Below are 18,408 nucleotides of genomic sequence, written 5' to 3' on the forward strand. Positions count from 1 at the left end.
CTTAAGAAGGGAAGGGAGAGAGAAGAAAGGCTGAGCCTGATTACCTAGGAGATACAAGCTTGCTGGCCATTAACTGATTGTAAGGCGTGCTACATGGTAAAGGTCAGAAGACCTAGAGAGAAGATTTTACTACAGTCTAGTATTAAGGAATGAAGCGCAGACGTCTGAAAAGAGATTGTACTGTGATCTTCCACTGTTATTTTATTTTATTTTTTATTTATTTATTTATTTTTTTTGCACTGCCACATAACCAAGTCGGGGGACAGCTTTCCACCTGAAAAAGTATTCCACTATCAGTTTTTCCGTGCCTAGACTAATCTGTTTTCCTCATCGTGAAATTAGCAACACTGTCCTTCCTTTATCAACTCTTCAAACACAAAATTACTTACAGCAATCGTTCTTTGACGCCGTTCTAATGAATTTTGGTCATCTTTCACTGATCCGAGTCAATTCAACCTTAATCCGAAGAAATTCATGATTTCTTACTCTCTTTTAACTAGCCTGTTATCTTAATCTTCGGGCTTGTGTTAGCCTTAGTTAAATTATAGATGCTCCGCTATATTTCCTAGCTAATTAAGGACTTCCTTCACACAGTATACCTTCGCCTCACACTAGAACAAACCACAACACATAGCCTTCTATAGTTGCATGATTTTAGTGTGTTTACCTGTATGTAACCATCTTCTATTAAAAAAATAAAAAAATGCGCCGAAGTTTCTGCGGCCCAGTCGAGTTCTCTGTACAGCTTATAATCAAGGCCATCGAAAATAGAACTATCTTTCGGTGGTATCGGTATAATGCTGTATGAGCCGCGGCCCATGAAACTCTCAGCCGGCAGTGGTGGCCAGTGTTGTTGCGTTGCCAGAAGCGTGATCATGGCTAACTTTAACCTTAAATAAAATCGAAACACTGAGGGGGCTAGAGGGCTGCAATTTGGTATGTTTGATGATTGGAGGGTGGATGATCAACATACCAATTTGCAGCCCCCTGTTCTCAGTAGTTTTTTAAGATCCGAGGGCGGACAGAAAAAGGGCGGACAAAAACAGGTGCGGACAGAAAAAAAGTGCGGACGGACACAAAGCCGGCACAAGAGTTTTCTTTTCAGAAAACTAAAAATTGTTCCAAATCTTTCATTTCGGATTAATCCAGCGATATAGTGTTTACCAACCGCCTGTGTTTCTAACCGGCCTCACTAATACTGTACAGTAGGTTTCATAGTCCCCGTCTTTTCGCGTGTCAAAACTGTCCGCCTGCGTGCATCATCACAGTCCTCCCTCTTCTGTTATGAATTTAGTCGGGTTCTCACTATTTAAGCTATAGAAGCAGTAACACAGTATGCCCAACATTTTTACTATATTTCCTTATAAAAATCTGCTGTTGGACTTTTATTCATATAATAAAACTTTATCCCAATGAGTGATTAATGACCTTCATTTATACATTTATGAATATAAAATTCCCAATGTTATATATATATATATATATATATATATATATATATATATATATATATATATATATATATATATATATATATATATATATATATATAAATGAATGAAATCTGTCACACCACCTGATTCATTTACAAGCATTAAGCTACAAATGTCCTTCAATATTTAATTCGCTCTACCTCGGAAATAATATATTTTCAAATATGAAAATACTGTATATTATTTATGAGGAAGCGTATTAGATATTAAAGGACATTTGTCTCTTAATATATATATATATATATATATATATATATATATATATATATATATATATATATATATATATATATATATAATATATATATATATATATATATATATATATATATATATATATATAGTCATAGGATTTATTGTCTCCCTTGTCTGACAGCTAGTAATTAATTTATTCAGGAATAATTTCACCTTTCATTTGACTGTAGGGCCAAAAAAACATGGCGGGCGAGGTAGACCAAGCGTATTTTGAACTAAGAAAGGACAGTTAGCGCTTAGCGCCTGTTTGAACTCATGTAGGGACAGCCCCCACCTCAGCTGAAATGGGGTAAACAATAGGAAAGCCCCTCACCCCCAGTCACGCGATATAGGAGAGGCCAATCCGCTAGGGGAATGGGAGGCACATCCAGGCTGTGAGATAGATAGGACCTTAACCTGTAAGTACTTAATCTCAAGAGCTACTTTTTTTTCCACTCCTTTGCTGGCTATATGACTGTTTGCAGATCGACGTAGGCTGAGACTTTGAAGCAAACAACCGTGGAAGGCGTGCTCTGTTTTCCTGGAAAGCACGCCACTCTGCACATACCTACTGTCCGAGACACGTGCGGGCACTTCTTCCTTTACGCTGGCAAAAACTAACTTTGGTAACTGGCCGAGTCGTACATGTCAGCGCAGCATCTACAGACCCAGGAGGCACCATACCCTTCCCAGTTGCAAATCTATGCCAGGACTCATTAATGACTGCCATCCAAAGTTCGCAACCATTCCTGGTTGAACCCTGATCGCAAGAATCCGTTGCCCACACAGAAATCATCTTGATTAACTGATTGCCATTATCCTGGAATTCACCCCTTCCAATGTATTACTGTCTGTGAATTGATGCATTTTAGCATAACAGAGTCATTTGTTTTAACGGAGATGTTGTATCTGTGGCCCCTCATATTTACCTTGCGTGTCTGTAAATTACTGCATCATTGATCTATCATATGTGATTTATGTGTCTGTAAATTGTTACATTTTTGGTCTCACATACTTGCCCCATTCTCTGTGAATAAACCCCTTTTGATTGTGAAAGAATTCTAATTCCAACGGCGACCTTCATTATTTATGTAAATCAAGGAAGAATCTAAAGTGAGTTTCCAGTAGTTTTCCTTTTGTTCATAATCTTGGCCCCCTTGGTACGAAGGCAGTCTATAGTACTAAATTATTCCAATTTCCATCCACACCGAGGACCCAGTTTATGATATATATATATATATATATATATATATATATATATATATATATATATATATATATATATATATATATATATATATATATATATTATTCAACTCAATATATCAATATACGTTCTGAGCAGACACGCGGCGAGTTGAAAGAACTCATTTTAAGAAAAGTTAAGTCGAGAATGTGAATAACTTTATCTTTTAAGCGTGCCACAGAAAATATTGTAACGGACATTTGAAAAACATGCAGCCATTATGGAAAAAAAGTAATAAATATTTTGTAAGAACAGATGAGTCAAAGTATTTTACAGAAGTAGCTCGAAACCTATTCCTCGGGGGAACAGAAGTTGAATAATTAGATTCTTCAGCATTCAGTTTAAAACCTGAGGCAGAAAAGTTCTCCGCCCAGCAGTCACACAAATTCAATCTTCGAGAAATTCGCTTGCCACAAAATTCTACAACCTGCGATGAAAAGTTACGACGAACTAAGAGTTAACTTTTCCCGTTCTATTATTTCCGCCAGGAGATCTTTTCACTCTCCGTTTGTTTGTTCGGCTTTTCCTTCAGAATTATTACCGCCTAACTTTATATGGACTAAGCCTTTACTGAAAATTCACTTCTCGACCCAGATGGTTGCAGATTGTTTGCTGTCATCATAGATTAAATTTCTGCGTTGTAGTTCTAACAAAAAGGCTTTTTTTTTTTTTGTCCAACAAACCAGTCGCACTTACACTTAGAATGGCACAGATCCCCCTTGTGCTTGCAGTATATCTGTGCTTGCCAGTAACTTACAGTTGCTCGAATAGGTTGTCTAGATGAAACTTATACATTCGTCACAAACCACCGATGATATTAACATCTCGATAGATGAAGAGTTCATTGTTTTAAATATTGGCATTGCAAAGCCTTTATTGAAAGTTCACTCTTAGATCCAGACTACTGCAGATAGTCCGCAGTTATCACAGACTCATTTTTGGCATTGTAGTCCTAGAAAAAATAAAAAGCATTTTCCTTCTAACACATCAATCTCTTATACCTTGCCTAGGCCAGAGTTCCACTACGTCTGAATGAGCTGTAAATTACAACAATTTACAGTTGTTCAAATAGGTTGTCTAGATAAAACGTACATGGGTCACAAACTGAAGACGTTAACATCTCTACTAGCGAAAAGTTCACTGTTTCACATACTGGTTTTGCAAAGAGCTGTGCAAAAACAGACTTGCTCGTCCAACGGTCACTAGATTCCCCAATTCTGCTTCCTGTTTTAGCATAATTATATTTTGAACTGTGGTTTTCACATCGCCTGTTACGTAGAAGGGGAATTTCTAGTGGTGGAGGGGTTGGATGCAATATTCAAGAGATTCACTGCAAATACGCCAAAACTAAATACCAAACAGGAAAACATTTAAGTACTCAAATGTGGATATTTTGTGCGTAACACTTTCGTGCTTGACATCTAATCATCTGTAATAAGTGGAAACAGTTCTCATATCATCAATATCAAGGAATTAATATTCACATAACCACACAGAAGTATAGATATATTGCAAAATTACTACAAATAAACCTCTATTCATTCTCAACAGCTTCCTAAGTCAACAAACTTTCAAAGGGTAAAAATGGATCAAGGAACACTGGGAAAAAGGCAACTATGTTAAGTGTACCCAAAAGCAGATGCAATGAAACCAACGCCAAGTAGACTTTTTTTAGTGGATTGTCCTGGAAAACAAACGACAGTTGAATGATACGAAAAAAAACTTGCACCATGCGCAGTATCCCTAAGCAAGGCAACTTCCCCCGTGCTGGGAACCAAATAAATACTGTAGTATTGTCAATTTTCATGTAGAATCTTCTCTACTTTAGGAACTTAGTATGACAAAGCTGGCTGTAGGCCAGTTTTTAGTTTTCTGTAAAAGAAAACTATCGTACCGGCTTTGTCTGTCCGTCCGCACTATATTCTGTGCCCACTTTTTTCTGTCCGCCCTCAGGTCTTAAAAACTACTGAGGCTGCAATTTGGAATGTTGATCATCCACCCTCCAATCATCAAACATACCAAATTGCAGCCCTCTAACCTCAGTAGTTTTTATTTTATTTACAGTTAAAGTTAGCCATAATCGTGCTTCTGGCAACGATATAGGATAGGCCGCCATCGGGCCGTGATTAAAGTTTCATGGGCCAAAGCTCATGCAGCATTATACCGAGACCACCGAAAGATAGATCTACTTTCGGTGGCCTTGACTGTACGCTGTAGCGGCTGTACAGAAAACTCGATTGCGCCGAAGAAACTTCGGCGCATTTATTACTTATGTAACAATATGCCTGGAAAAGTCGCGGAATATGAACAACCGTGGAGCAAGACATTAGTCGAGCACAAACCCACACTTTTGAACAGAGAAGGCGGAACATTAATGAAAGAACAAGAGAATGAACGAGTCGGTGGCGCCAGTGAAAATACACTGGCCGATTCTTCAGTTCTGGACCTTTTCACGAACAAGTACAAGCAAACTCAAGCCTAAGACAGAAGCCTTTGAAAGTAGCAGTATAAAATCAAGAAGTTATCTAAGATCATGTCCAGAGCATTTATAGAAAATAGAACAGAACTCAAATGAGAGATGATCGAATGCTTTACGTCAGCGCTTTTGGGAAATCAGGAGGAAATTTCTCAGGCTTTCATTTGCGGTAACAAATGAGGTGAAATCAGCTGAATATCGAGTTTACAACGTGCTCCAAACATCTGGGCATTTCACGGCAGGTGAGTAAAATTGCAGTAAATGAAATTTATCAATATATAATAAGAGGTATTTTAGCGACCAACATCAACACAATCCAGTCATGCTGTGGCATAACGTGAAATGAGCCTTCACGAACAGAAGCACAGGAGGTCAGATGATCAAATAGTATAATTAGGTAAGTGCTGTGGAGGTCTTTCGTCCTACTTAACAAGTGGGGTATCGTTACCTCACGCCTAACAAGGAATGGTGGACACATTATGATACCTTAGCCCAGTGGTCCTCATCTCCAGTATGAAGAAAAATATCGTAGGCCATTTCTTTCTTTAGTAACGATACATAAAGCATAGACAATAAACATTTTGGATTGAAATATTTTTCTTAAACAAGAATAATTACAACCTGAAGATTGTCATTATTTTACTTGAGTGGGACCAATGTAACAAAATGGATAATTAGTTATTTTCTAGTAGTAGTTCTTACTGCATTTTCAATAAATAAAAAATGTGCCAATCTCCAGCATATTACCTAATATAGTGAACGTTCTGTGGACCAACCAAAATGTCTAGTGGTCCATGGACCACCAGTTGAGACCCACGGTATTAGAAGATTCATTTTCCTGTGGAAGACAAGAAAATGAAGAATGGTCGGAAATGAAAATAAAATTGTATGTGTGCGGGGGTAAAGGTGGGGGGGATCTGATGTGGGTCATGGATGTCAAAAGACAATATTTAAAAAGTTCCAGATTTTAGTCTCCTTAATTCTCATTAAATAACCAATGGCAGCGCTTAACAGGCGATCGGCATAATGTACTGAACAAACTTCAACCTAAATTGTGCGTTCTTCTCATGTATAATTTTATGTGCATTCTCAAAATACACATAAATGCACATATGCAAATATGCATACAACCAAACGCGTCTATTCTACATGAAAGGCACAAATGCAAGATTCATAAACTTTAAAAACGAAAAGGAGGATTCGCTACGGTGAATCTCATAACATATTTTGGTAATATCACAAAGCCCACAAACTGTACAAACATTCGACTCTCTCTCTCTCTCTCTCTCTCTCTCTCTCTCTCTCTCTCTCTCTCTCTTCATATCTCAATGTGACGAAAAGACAAAAAAAGTAGAAAAAATTAATAACAGTGAACAAGTTATCAAAAAAAGTTAAAAAATTATTACAACAAGGTAAACAATTATAAAAATAGTGAAACAACTATAGAAAATAGCAAACAAAATTGTAAAAAACAGTGAAAAGAGGTAAATTTTGGCCATTTTTTTTCGTCATCACAGTCCAGGTATACCGTGTGTGGCATAGTAAGAAATGAACTTCCAGTGACAGATGCAAAAGGCGTTAGACGATCAAATAGCATAATTACGTACATAATGTGGAGGTCTTCCGTCTTATTTAACAAGTGGGGTATTGTTAACATATCCTTACACCTGACAAGGAATGGCTGACACATTATAGTGCATTACAGTGGTTCTCAACTCGTTTAGGAGAGCTGTTAATCAGCTCAGTGGTCTGGTTAAACTAAGATATACTTAACTTTTTTTCAGGTCATGGACCACCAATAAGTAAACAAATATCGTTAACCATTTCGTTCTTTACCAACGATAAATAAACCACAGACAATAAACATTTTGGATTGAAATATATTTCTCACACAAGTACAACCTGAAGATTGCCATTATGTTTTTTCAAATAGGAATAATACAATAAAATAAATGACAAGTTATTTTCCTAATAGTAGTTCTCACTGCATTGTCAATAAATTCAAAAATATATGTACCAATCTCCAGTATATTACGAAATATAGTGAACGTCCTGTGGACCCCCTAAAATGTCACCATGGGCCATTTGTCGTCCATGGACCACCAGTTGAGAACCACTGCAACTGAGGATTCATTTCCCTATGGAAAAGGGAAAGAAATGCTGAATAATATTACTTTAAAATACAAGTGTATGTATGAGTTGGGGGAGGGGGGGGACGGGGAGGGGGCGGTTAATAGATGCGGGTCATGGATGTCAAAACACAAAATTTAAAAGGCCCAGATTTTAGTCTCCCTAATTCTCATCAAGTAGCCAACGGCAGGGATCCATAACCGATTGGCATCATATACTGTACAAACTTCAACATAAATTGGGCGTTCCTCTCCCGCATACTTACATGTGCATTTTCAAAATACACATAAATGTGCATATCATGTATGCACATGAACGAAACCGTCTATTCTACATGAAAAGTACAAATTTTAGCTTCATAAACTTTGAAACTGAAAAGGGGACTCGCTACTGAGAATCTCGAAACATATTTTGGTGATATCACAAAGCCCACAAACAGCAAAGAAATTTCTCTCTCTCTCTCTCTCTCTCTCTCTCTCTCTCTCTCTCTCTCTCTCTCTCTCTCTCTCTCTCTCTCTCTCTTGATATCTCGTTGTGATGATAAAAAAAATAGTGAAAAAATTTATAAAAAAAAAAATTTTATAAAAAAATAACGACAAAATTCTAAAAAACTTAAATAATGATAAAAAATGCTGAAAAAAATAGTGACAAAATTATAACAAACAGTGAAAAGAGAGGTAAATTTTCGCTGTTTTTCCACATCTATGCGTCACTTTTATGAAGTCATAAGCACGAGATATTAAGGTATAGTAGACAACAAATTTTTTCTCTCCAGTGGAGGATTCTAAGACAGCGTTATAAATGCAAAATAGTGAAGTTATACCACGTTCTAGCAGTCTACCATTTATTATATTTCATATATTTGGTCATGCATGTGTCTAAGCCACACGAGTCACGAGTCTCCCACGATTAAAGATCAGCCTACTTATTAGGTCATTCTGATTTTCCACTCTTGAAAACCCAATAAAAAATCATATCCATGAATTCACCTGCCTTGTAAAACAAACCCCCTTAAGGTATTAAACTTCTAGCCAATAAAAACATGGGTTCTTTTACCCTCTCAATTCCGAAAAAACACAACACTCGACCAGCAGACACTAATAACAATAATAGTCGCGTGTCTGATATAGATTGCCGGCACACAAAATGTTTTCAAACTTACCTTGCTCAGTCGAGAAGGGTCATCGATGATGAGGCGAACTTTATTGCACCTGAAAGGGAAACAAAGATTGCATTGAGATTCTTGATGTGGGTGCTACCTCTTTAATATTTTCATATATGTGTATAAATAAACAGATGTAGCGAAATCATATTAATAAATATATATATATACTGTATATATATAATATATATATATATATATATATTGTATATATGCATATATATATATATATATATATATATATATATATATATATATATATATATATATATATATAATATATATATATATATAATATATATATATATATATATATATATATATATATATATATATATATATATATATATATATATATATATATATATATATATATATATATATATATATATATATATATATATATATATATATATATATATATATATATATATATATATATATATATATATATATATATATTTTATATATATATATATTATATATATATATATTATGTATATATATATATAGTATATATATATATATATATATATATATATATATATATATATTATATATATATATATATATATATATATATTATATATATATATATATATATATATATATATATATATATATATATATATATATATATATATATATATATATATTATATATATATATATATATATATATATATTATATATATATATATATATATCTAACTATTCCCCTAAAGGGCGGTGTCGCCATAACAGTCACTACCTCATTCATATTTCCACTAATGAGTCTTTGATGAACCGCATATGGGGTAAAACTTCCACGATAGTAACAGTTTCATATATCAACATGCAAGGCTCATCAGCAGTGTATTAAGCCCCCAATCACACAAACACAAACAAACCTTAAAACATTCGCCAGTAACATTAGCGTTTTTGTAAAAAAAAAAAAAAAAAAAAATTATAAAAATTAGTGCGAGAAAAGGATGAATAAACTCTTAAAAGTGGAGGTACTTTAGCCTAAATACTCCATAGATATATTCTGAGATACTAAATAATTACTAGTGCACCAGAGGGAAATGAACCTGTTCCCACTGCAATGTTATATAAAGTCATTGACATTTATAAGAATGATTTGACATTGTCTTCAGTACTAGTTGAATGGATTTCAGGGAACTGAACTGAGTACAGAATTAGGCTAAAGGCCAAGCACTGAGACCTATGGGGTCATTCAGCGCTGAAACCGAAATTGACAGTAAAAGGTTTGAAAAGTGTAAAAGGAGGAAAACTTCGCAATTGCGCACTATGAATCAACTGTTAGGAGAGGGTGGAAATTGAGATGGAAGAAAGAGAATATAAAATGAGGTACAGCAAAAGTAACGAAGGTACGCTGCAAAGAACCTTAAGTAATGCCTACAGTGCACCGCATGAGGTGCACTGACGGCACTACCTCCCTACGGGGTGGATTTCAGGGAACCAGTCCGGGATAACCTTATTAACTGGGGTCACTCGAGATGTGACTTATCAGTCCATGCCCTCACTTAAAGGTGATCCGCCATTTTCTTTTATAACGTTGTCGAACCCCGTACGAATTACTTTCTTTTTTTTTATTGTTAGTTTTGTCATTTTTATATGATCATGAAGTTTTGTGGTAATAGTAAAAACTGCTGAAACGTAGACTGAATTCAAAGATTCCCTTTCAAAGCAAACTGCTCCATACAATTTTACATTCCAAGACTGGGGTCCACATTGTTTTCCGGATTACGTAGCAAACTGAGCGTTTTCACAGCTGGATGACAATAATAATGAATTATCATGAGCAAAGAAGTGTAATAACCTGCAAAGTTCATCATCCGCTAAATGATACAATGCATACAAGAAACAAAGGAACGATTCCACGAAGTTTCGGAAGCGTGGCAATCATAAGTTGGCGATAAATATGGCCATTTTTTTAATGGTAATCCTAAGCTTTCTTCGCGTTTCTAAAATGCGCATGGGAGCGATATATCCTCTAAGTTTTACCCGTAAAAATTGAAATGGAAGTAGCCACTCTTCTCTTCCTCTCTCGTGGAACCTGCCGAAGACTTCTAAATGCAAATTCAATAATGCTTATTTTCACCTTTCGCAGAATAAAATCTAACACGTCTTGATGCAGATGGTATTTTTACCAAAGTTCTTCTAAAAGACATTCAACTATTTTTGTCCACCTAAATGGCACTATATGTTAATCCTGGACAAGAACAGACAATAAAGTTCACAGATTTGTGTTTGTAATTTTTTGTTTTATTTGAAACCAAAAAAAAATTTCTTCACAATTTAGAAAATGGTAAATGGCAACCCAGTAGAGCTAAAAGACATAATAATAAAAGACGAAATATGAATTCAATAGGCCAAAGGATATTCGGGCCATTTAGAATTCGACTTAAATATGCTTAAATTTTTTCTTCACAATATCAAATACCATACTGCGCCCCCCCCCTCACCAAATTTCAAGGAAATTCGATAAATTACTCCAGTATTAAATAAGTCAGCTCTTCGATGTTTCAATAGTAAGGAAAATTACATAATATGACCAACGGCATAATGAGTTTCATTTTCATAATTACGCTTAGATTAACTACGCTACTTACGTAAATTAGGATAGCAAAAAGTTTAATCCCCCTTCCTCTGAAGCATAAATGTTATAAACATTAATGATTAGCTGAATTACCTTCCGTACTATACACACACACATATATATAATATATATATATATATATATATATATATATATATATATATATACATATATATATATATATATATATATATATATATACTATATATATATATATATATATATATATATATATATATATATATATATATATATTTATATAAGTATATATATGTATATATATTTAAATTTTATATATATATATAAGAACACGCTTGAGTGTATGGAAAATATAAAATTTAGGCCAAAGGCCAATCGCTGAGACCTATGAGGTCATTCAGTGCTGAAAGGGAAATTGACACTAAAAAGGTTTGAAAGGTGTAACAGGAAGAAAACCTTGCAGTTGCACTATGAAACAACTGTTAGGAGACGGTGGAAAGTTGGATGGAAGAGAATACGAACGGAGGTACAATAAAAGGAATGAAAAGGGTTGCGGCTAGAGGCCGAATGGGCACTGCAAGGAACCTTATGTAATGCACCTGGTGAGGTGCACTGACGGCATTATTCCCCCTACGGGGCAGATTTGACAGTGGAAAAATTTAGGTCAAACCCAAAGCAATATCATATAAAACAAGTAAAAAATGCGCCGAAGTTTCTTAGACGCAATCCAGTTTTCTGTACAGCCGCTACAGCACATAATCAAAAACAACGAAAATAGATCTTTTGGTGGTCTCGGTATAATGCTGTATGAGCCACGGCCCACGAAACTTTAACCACGGCCCGATGGTGGCCTATCTTGTATCGTTGCCAGAAGCACGATTGGTTAACTTTAACCTTAAATAAAATAAAAACTTCTGAGGCTAGAGGGCTGCAATTTAGTATGTTTGATGATTGTAGGGTGGATGATCAACATACGAATTTGCAGCCCTCTAGCCTCAGTAGTTTTTAAGATCAGGGGGCGGACAGGAAAAGTGCGGACAGAAAAAGTGTGGACGGACAGACAAAGCCGGCACAATAGTTTTCTTTTAAAGAAGACTAAAACTTCAGCCACTAAACAACATTCAAGTTATTGGATTCCAAACAGATGGATAACAAAAAAAAATGCGTTTAAAATATTCAGAATCTCTAAACCAAAACTCAAATAAAATTAAAGTAAAAGGGGCTTTAAGAACACACAAAAAAAGATATACTCTTCTTCACAATACACTCAGAAATGACGAACATCATCCCCAGGTATACGTAAGACCTTTCAAAAACCCACAATTCTTTTTATTTATATAAGAGTTTCACAGTTCCAAACATCATGAAGTTACGCGCACTACGGGTTTAGGATTACCCAGTTTCCAACTTGTTAATGGTAACGTTAAACACAAGAATAATTCCATGATCATTCGAGGGGTCTTACTAAGTCTCAAATGTCAGTAACCCCAGAAATAGAAAAGCATTAATTAAGAGGTCGAGTCCATTACGTTCAAAGCAGGAACTGAGGAGGCGGTGACCTAATCCTAAATGCAAATACAAATATGACGATATATGTTTAAAGACGAATAAATATATCAATTACACATAAAAATTGGAATTGGAATGTCAAATTTAGGCCAAAGGCCAAGCGTTGGGACCAATGAGGTTACTCAGCGCTGAAAGGGAAACAGAAAAAAGGTTTGAAAGGTGTAACAGGAGGAAAACCTCAAAGCAGTTACACTATGAAACAATTGTTAGGAGAGGATGGAAAGCAAGATCGAAGAGATAATATGAACGGAGGTGCAGTCAAGGAACGAAAGGGGTTGCAGGTTGGGGCGATTACTTATAGAAATTATGGTTCTGTACATTAAACAATGGTAAATTTGATAAGTTGGTAGACGGACCAATTTTAGTGACTTCATCAGCTGGTAGACAGACCAATTTCAGTGATGCCATAAGCTGGTAGACAGGCCAATTTCAGTGACGCCATAATCTCATTGACAGACCAGTTTCAGAGATGTCATAAGCTGGTAGAGAGACCAATTTCAGTGACGCCATAAGCTGGTACACAGACCAGTTTCATACGTCATAAGCTGGTAAACAGAACGATTTCAGAGACGTCATAATCTAGTGGACACAGACCAATTTTCAGTAACGCCATAATCTGGTAGACAGGCCAATTTCAGTAATGCCATAATCTCATTGACAGACCAGTTTCAGAGATGTCATAAGCTGGTAGAGAGACCAATTTCAGTGACGCCATAAGCTGGTACACAGACCAGTTTCATATGTCATAAGCTGGTAGACAGACCAATTTCAGAGACGTCATAAGCTGGTACACAGACCAATTTCAGTGACGCCATAAGCTGGTAGACAGGCCAATTTCAGTGACGCCATAATCTCATTGACAGACCAGTTTCAGAGATGTCATAAGCTGGTAGAGAGACCAATTTCAGTGACGCCATAAGCTGGTACACAGACCAGTTTCAGAGACGTCATAAGCTGGTAAACAGAACAATTTCAGTGACGCCATAATCTAGTGGACAGACCAGTTTCAGTAACGCCATAATCTGGTAGACAGACCAGTTTCAGTAACGCCATAATCTGGTAGACAGTCCAGTTTCAGAGACGTCATAAGCTGGTAGACAGACCAATTTCAGAGACGTCATAAGCTGGTACACAGACCAGTTTCAGAGACGTCATAAGCTGGTACACAGACCAGTTTCATATGTCATAAGCTGGTAGACAGACCAATTTCAGAGACGTCATAAGCTGGTACACAGACCAATTTCAGTGACGCCATAAGCTGGTAGACAGGCCAATTTCAGTGACGCCATAATCTCATTGACAGACCAGTTTCAGAGATGTCATAAGCTGGTAGAGAGACCAATTTCAGTGACGCCATAAGCTGGTACACAGACCAGTTTCAGAGACGTCATAAGCTGGTAAACAGAACAATTTCAGTGACGCCATAATCTGAGTGGACAGACCAGTTTCAGTAACGCCATAATCTGGTAGACAGACCAGTTTCAGTAACGCCATAATCTGGTAGACAGACCAGTTTCAGAGACGTCATAAGCTGGTAGACAGACCAATTTCAGAGACGTCATAAGCTGGTACACAGACCAGTTTCAGAGACGTCATAAGCTGGTACACAGACAAGTTTCATATGTCATAAGCTGGTAGACAGACCAATTTCAGAGACGTCATAAGCTGGTACACAGACCAATTTCAGTGACGCCATAAGCTGGTAGACAGAACAATTTCAGTGACGCCATAATCTCATTGACAGACCAGTTTCAGAGATGTCATAAGCTGGTAGAGAGACCAATTTCAGTGACGCCATAAGCTGGTACACAGACCAGTTTCAGAGGCGTCATAATCTGGTAGACACACCAATTTCAGTGACGCCATAAGCTGGTACACAGACCAATTTCAGAGACGTCATAAGCTGGTAAACAGACCAATTTCAGTGACGCCATAAGCTGGTACACAGACCAATTTCAGAGACGTCATAAGCTGGTAAACAGACCAATTTCAGTGACGTCATAAGCTGGTACACAGACCAATTTCAGAGACGTCATAAGCTGGTATACAGACCAACTTCAGAGACGTCATAAGCTGGTACACGGACCAATTTCAGAGAAGTCATAAGCTGGTACACGGACCAATTTCAGAGACGTCATAAGCTGGTACACAGAACAATTTCAGTGACACCATAAACTGGTAAACAGACCAATTTCAGAGACGTCATAAGCTGGCAGACAGACCAATTTCAGAGACTTCATAAGCTGGTAGACAGGCCAATTTCAGTGATGCCATAAGCTGATACACAGACCAATTCCAGTGACCCTATAAGCTGGTAGACAAACCAATTTCAGATACGCCATAAGCCGGTAGACAGACCAACTTCAGTGACGCCACAAGCTGGTACACAGACCAATTTCAGTGACGACATAAGCTGGTACACAGACAAATTTCAGAGACGTCATAAGCTGGTAGACAAGACCAATTTCAGTGACGCCATAAGTTGGTACACAGACCAATTTCTGTGACGCCATAAGCTGGTACACAGACCAATTTCAGTGACGCTGGTACACAGACCAATTTCAGTGACGCCATAAGCTGGTAGACAGACCAATTTAAGTGACGTCATAAGCTGGTACACAGACCAATTTCAGTGACGCCATAAGCTGGTAGACAAGACCAATTTAAGTGACGTCATAAGCTGGTACACAGACCAACTTCAGTGACGCCATAATCTGGTAGACAGACCCATTTCAGTTATGCCATAAGCTGGTAGACAGACCATTTTCAGAGACGTCATCAGCTGGTACACAGACCAATTTCAGAGATATCATATGCTGATAGACAGACCAATTTCAGCGACGCCATAAGCTGGTAGACAAACCAATTTCAGAGACGTCATCAGCTGGTACACAGCCCAATTTCAGTGACTTCATCAACCGGTAGACAGAACAATTTCCGTGACGCCATAAGCTGGTAGACATACCAATTCCAGAAGCGCCATAAGCTGGTAGACAGCCCAATTTCAGTGACCTCATCAGCCGGTAGACAGAACAATTTCCGTGACGCCATAAGCTGGTAGACATACCAATTCCAGAAGCGCCATAAGCTGGTAGACAGCCCAATTTCAGTGACCTCATCAGCCGGTAGACAGAACAATTTCCGTGACGCCATAAGCTGGTAGACATACCAATTCCAGAAGCGCCATAAGCTGGTAGACAGACCAATTTCAGTGACGCCATAAGCTGGTAGACAGACCAATTCCAGAGGCGCCATTAGCTGGTAGACAAACCAATTTCAGAGACGTCATCAGCTGTTAGACAGCCAAATTTCAGTGACTTCATCAGCCGGTAGACAGAACAATTTCCGTGACGCCATAAGCTGGTAGACATACCAATTCCAGAAGCGCCATAAGCTGGTAGACAGACCAATTTCAGTGACGCCATAAGCTGGTAGACAGACCAATTCCAGAGGCGCTAAAAGCTGGTAGACAAACCAATTTCAGAGACGTCATCAGCTGGTAGACAGCCCAATTTCAGTAATTCATCAGCCGGTAGACAGAACAATTTCCGTGACGTCATAAGCTGGCAGACAGACCAATTTCAGTGACGTCTTAAGCTGGTAGACACACCAATTTCAGTGACGTCATAAGCTGGCAGACAGACCAATTTCAGTGACGTCATAAGTCACCCTTCCACCCAACCAACCAGCGACGCATCACAGACTCCCTCTATTTTTCCCGGAAACGAAATATTAATTCAGATTAAAGCTACAGGGTCTAGTGTAATCTCGGCCCCAAATCTCATTTCGCCTTAATTAAAGAGACTTAATTTCCATAGCGAAGATGAACGTGAAAATCACCAGAAGAGAAATCTTAATATCGTGCTACTTGAAGTCAGGTTCCAGTGATTATGAGGCATTATTATGGAAAATATTATATGAAAAATAGACTTCCTGCCACTGAGTGAGTTACTTTGTTCTTACAATATGTAGCAAACTAAAGACTTCCATTCAAACAGATTGTCGTACGCATATTCCGGGTCCACTGGGAAATCATCTTGTCCCTTGAATTCAAAGACTAAGGTATTCAATCTCCATTAAGAATCCATACAGCATCTTAATAGCAGATGAAAGTTTCTCTATGGTTTCAGCTCGAAATTATTACACTTTGTATATTGTGTTTATCTTTTATTCATTCTCTGGATTAATATATGCATAGCTTTCTACACAAACACTATATTGTGTATGTATATATATATATATATATATATATATATATATATATATATATATATATATATATATATATATATATATATATATATATACTGTATATATTTATATATATAATGTGTTTGTGTGTATTATTATATATATTAAGTTTGTTGACGAACTATGTGCTGCCTGTCATACTTAATATATTTGTATGTATTAATCTAGAGAATGAATGAAAGATTAACACAATATGCAAAGTTATAAACTGTAGGAAAAATTACATATAAATATACACATATAGTATATATATTTATATGTTACACGCAGATAGCGAAACCAGGCATTTCGCAAATTGCCTGAAATTTCAGGCAGATAGCGAAATGCACTTAGGGACATTTGATCCCCAGGTGGTTACTACTAAACACGGCGGAACAGTGGCTTACCTACACTATTTCGCCGTGTTTAGTACTAGTCCCTGCGGGGTCAATGTATTTCTGACTCAACTCGGGATCGAATCCTGGTAATAATTTCAACATTTATATATATATATATATATATATATATATATATATATATATATATATATATATATATATATATATATATATATATATATATATATATATATATATATATATATATATATATATATATATATATATATATATATAATATATATATAATGTATATATATACATATACAAATTTCATATATATAATGTATATACAGTATGTATATAATCTTGTTTCTCTTCGATGCATTCTAAAATTATTAAACTCTAAAATGCGTGCTAATTGTAAAGATGAGAAAGCGAAGCAATAAATTCAGGCCAAAAGGCCTTGGGGGAAAATATGCACAGAAAACGAAATAGCATCGTAAGTCGTGTATACAACAGATATTCGGCCCAATATTCCAGCAAACACAAGGTACGATTCTTTTTGGCTTCGGGGCGTGTGGTTTTAATTCCTCCAACTCCCGAAAGAGAGAGAGAGAGAGAGAGAGAGAGAGAGAGAGATTTCAGTTGTCGAGAGTCAAGTCAAAAAGATAATCCACAAGTACACATACAAGCGTACAAGCACAGATATAAAAGCATTCTTGTTTATGTACTAAAAAACGTGAGCTGCAACGTGAAAGATCAAACGCATAAACAAATAAATATATATAACGTCCTACAAGAATCGGAAAAAGACTCTATTACCCTTTATGGAGCTCATTCCTCCTCCAATGACACCAATAAGAGCTGGCTCCCAAATGCTGCACCCTCCCCTCCCCTGAAGGGATGTCGCCAACATGATATAGCTCAGGTGTCGTCCAAACTCGCAT

General features: G+C 36.6%; 1 long non-coding RNA gene across 1 annotated transcript in view; it reads right to left on the reverse strand.

Moving 5' to 3' along the window:
• The window catches only part of LOC136836963 (uncharacterized), a 503,858-nt gene that overhangs the window by 425,573 nt on the left and 59,877 nt on the right, over positions 1-18,408 (reverse strand). Inside the window, exon 2 of the long non-coding RNA XR_010852517.1 lies at positions 8,742-8,790. This is a non-coding gene — a long non-coding RNA (uncharacterized lncRNA). The remainder of the gene's footprint in view (positions 1-8,741; positions 8,791-18,408) is intronic.

The sequence above is a fragment of the Macrobrachium rosenbergii genome, chromosome 57 (assembly GCF_040412425.1).
Source record: "Macrobrachium rosenbergii isolate ZJJX-2024 chromosome 57, ASM4041242v1, whole genome shotgun sequence".
Lineage (NCBI taxonomy): Eukaryota > Metazoa > Arthropoda > Malacostraca > Decapoda > Palaemonidae > Macrobrachium > Macrobrachium rosenbergii.